At 55.8% G+C, this 3,705-nt stretch overlaps 1 non-coding gene across 1 annotated transcript; it reads left to right on the top strand.

Moving 5' to 3' along the window:
• Positions 1-1,331: 1,331 nt before the first annotated feature.
• LOC128582639 (5S ribosomal RNA) lies at positions 1,332-1,450 on the top strand. Its single transcript, XR_008379092.1, has one exon. It is a non-coding gene; the product is annotated as a 5S ribosomal RNA (ribosomal RNA).
• Positions 1,451-3,705: the final 2,255 nt, after the last annotated feature.

Below are 3,705 nucleotides of genomic sequence, written 5' to 3'. Positions count from 1 at the left end.
CCAGTTAGTGAAAGTGCCCGGGTCCACAGGGCTACTGCTCTCCTATCCCCGTCACACAGGAGATGGTCAGTGACAATCAGGATGGAAATTTCCAGAGTAGAAACATGAGTAGGGTGCTCTAAGAGCAGGGCAGAAGGGGCAGCTTCTCAAAACTCTGTGGTCTGAGAGGGGGTCGGTGAGACGGCCAAGGGCCCACACCCCATGCCACAGAACAGAATCTGGATTCTTAGTGACAGCATTGAAGATCAGAGTGCTAACTTCTGACTATAAGCAGACCAAAGCATCACAGATCCGCGTAGGGCAGAAGGAAGCTACTTGCTAACATGCTATAGAATAAAGAATTTGGCTAGATTTCCTCCACTCCACCCCCTGCGCTTTCCTGGGAGGGACCCTCTCAATCTTCAGCGCTTCCAGAGTGGCAGGAGTGTCTGCTGTTCATGGTGGGCCCTGGACTACACTTGGGTTTGTGTTTACAGGTACTCAGGAGATGACTCAGGATGTGGCTGGGCCTGCCAGAGTAACTGGCAGTGAGATTGGGGGGTGGGGTGTGAGCCATGTGGTGTTAAAGGATGGGCTGCAGATGGGGTTCAACCCCCAGCCACTGAGTTGATCCATCACCCCCCATACAGGGAAACCCCAATACAAACTCCAACACCAGCACCCTGCCCTGGTGAGCACCCTGCCTGGCACTGCTCTGTGTGTGGTCACATGTCTGCGTACCCTGTGTGTCTCTCTGCAGCTGACTGACTCTTATTTGCAATTTGTTTGTCATAATGAAAGTACAGTCCTGAGTTCGCACTTTGCTGTGAGTTATTGAAGCTGAAGAGGTCCCTGGGGACCCCAGCCAGTCAGACTCGAGGGTGGCCTGGGGACCCCTGTGTGTGCAGGTGGTGTCTGAAGAGGTGGCCATCTTGTGGGGACAGTGTCCTTCATCTAAGGAGTGTGACCCAACTTCGGGTAGTTGGTGTCCAAAGTTACCACACAAACCAGTAACGCAAAACAACGTTGAAATGTTAAAATTAAAGCGTCATCCAAAAGCTACAGGGGAAAAGAAAAGAGAGACCTGACAATTTTAATTTCTGACACTGTATTTCAACATAAATGGAATAAAGTGTCGATGTATGCCATTAATATCTGGAGTGAGGACAGACGACAATCCTACAAGGGCTGACCAAAGTGAACCAGAACACACGTCTGAGGCTCCTGTGAAATGCTGAAGATGGAGGCGGCGTGCTGGGGGTTTAATAGATGCCTTTCAGGTTTTGTGAACACCTCCCAGTCCTTAGGAGATAGAACAAAGGAGACAGGCAGGACTTAAAATCGTTGGGATGGTCTACGGCCATACCACCCTGAATGCACCCGATCTCGTCTGATCTCAGAAGCTAAGCAGGGTCGGCCCTGGTTAGTACTTGGATGGGAGAACGCCTGGGAATATCGGGTGCTGTAGGCTGAAAAAAAAAAAAATCATTGGGATGATATAATTAGTAAACAAAATAATACCAGAGAAACTCTGTATCATTTCCAAGAATTTGTGAACCAGGAAAAAATTCGATCCCCTTACTCTGTGCCTCAAATACCCCAACACATTCCAAAAGCAGAGTGGCACAGGACATTACGCTTATTGATTTGATACAGGCTATGTATCAAAACTTGGGGGACAGGGCCTGGACTGTGCACAGAGAGACAAATCCTTCATCTCCTCCTGAGGAAAAAAAAAGGAAGAAGAAAGGGAGGGAGGGACGGGGCAGAGAGGGAGGGAGAGACGGAGGGGCTGGAGTGGGCATTCTATCCCTGGTGGTGGCATCCGCAGCAATGCAGGTCATTCAGGGAAGAACGCCTGCCTGGCCCTCCCCACCAACCACACTGGTGGCCACTCCGCCCCATCTGGGCCTCCGCCCTATGTCCAAAGCACCCACTGTGGCCTGGCTGCACACTGGGCCCCCCTACCTCTGTGTGGTCAGCACGTTCTGCTGGGAACACCACGACCTGCATTTCTAGGGAATCCTCCTTGTCTTTCAGAAGGCACCTAAGACGCTGGACCCCGTTCCTGTCCTCTCCTGAGGACGGAAAGACCCCGAGGATGGAGCCAAGCCTCGTCTACAGTTGTCAACTCACGGTGGAACAAGGCGTCCAGCCCAGGGGAAGCATTTAAAGTATATTTTGAATAGCTTAATAGTTAGGCATATAAACTGACTAATTAGAGCCATGAGAAATACAGAAATTGATATATCAGTTGAGAACCCATTTCTTGGAGTATGAAAAATCAATAAATACAAAAACAGACAAGCCCAAGATGAAAAGAAAACAAGCACAACTAGAAAGAGCTGGACCTGAGTGTGGAAGATGACGGCTGATACTCACACCCTGAAACATGAGGGAGACTGTGAACAGTACGATGCCAATGAGGTTGACAGTGTTCAGAAGACAGGAAGAACGTGTGGCTATGGGGATCAGCAACGTGGACTCAAGAAGCAGAAGACTGGACTGTCGGGCCGTCACTGGAGATGTGGAGTCACAGAAGGAAAAGCTTCCAAAGTCCTTGTAGAGGGAGGGCCTGCAGGAGCCCTGCACACGCGAAGGGGGTGGAGCCTTCAACAAGAGGGCGGAGCTCCCCAGAGCCCCAAGTGTGGGGCTGTCCCAGGGAGCACCCCAGAGCCCAGAGTGTGGGGCTGTCCCAGGGAGCACCCCAGAACCCAGAGTGTGGGGCTGTCCCAGGGAGCACCCCAGAGCCCAGAGTGTGGGGCTGTCCCAGGGAGCACCCCAGAACCCAGAGTGTGGGGCTGTCCCAGGGAGCACCCCAGAACCCAGAGTGTGGGGCTGTCCCAGGGAGCACCCCAGAACCCAGAGTGTGGGGCTGTCCCAGGGAGCACCCCAGAGCCCAGTGTGTGGGGCTGTCCCAGGGAGCACCCCAGAGCCCAGTGTGTGGAGCTGTCCCAGGGAGCACCCCAGAGCCCAGAGTGTGGGGCTGTCCCAGGGAGCACCCCAGAGCCCAGTGTGTGGAGCTGTCCCAGGGAGCACCCCAGAGCCCAGAGTGTGGGGCTGTCCCAGGGAGCACCCCAGAGCCCAGAGTGTGGGGCTGTCCCAGGGAGCACCCCAGAGCCCAGAGTGTGGGGCTGTCCCAGGGAGCACCCCAGAGCCCAGTGTGTGGAGCTGTCCCAGGGAGCACCCCAGAGCCCAGTGTGTGGGGCTGTCCCAGGGAGCACCCCAGAGCCCAGTGGGTGGAGCTGTCCCAGGGAGCACCCCAGAGCCCAGAGTGTGGGGCTGTCCCAGGGAGCACCCCAGAGCCCAGTGTGTGGAGCTGTCCCAGGGAGCACCCCAGAGCCCAGTGTGTGGGGCTGTCCCAGGGAGCACCCCAGAGCCCAGTGTGTGGAGCTGTCCCAGGGAGCACCCCAGAGCCCAGTGTGTGGAGCTGTCCCAGGGAGCACCCCAGAGCCCAGTGTGTGGAGCTGTCCCAGGGAGCACCCCAGAGCCCAGTGTGTGGAGCTGTCCCAGGGAGCACCCCAGAGCCCAGAGTGTGGAGCTGTCCCAGGGAGCACCCCAGAGCCCAGTGTGTGGAGCTGTCCCAGGGAGCACCCCAGAATCCAGAGTGGAGCTGTCCCAGGGAGCACCCCAGAGCCCAGTGTGTGGGGCTGTCCCAGGGAGCACCCCAGAGCCCAGTGTGTGGAGCTGTCCCAGGGAGCACCCCAGAGCCCAGAGTGTGGGGCT

The sequence above is a fragment of the Nycticebus coucang genome, chromosome 3, assembly GCF_027406575.1.
Source record: "Nycticebus coucang isolate mNycCou1 chromosome 3, mNycCou1.pri, whole genome shotgun sequence".
NCBI lineage: Eukaryota > Metazoa > Chordata > Mammalia > Primates > Lorisidae > Nycticebus > Nycticebus coucang.
This window is presented reverse-complemented; position numbering and strand designations above follow the sequence as displayed.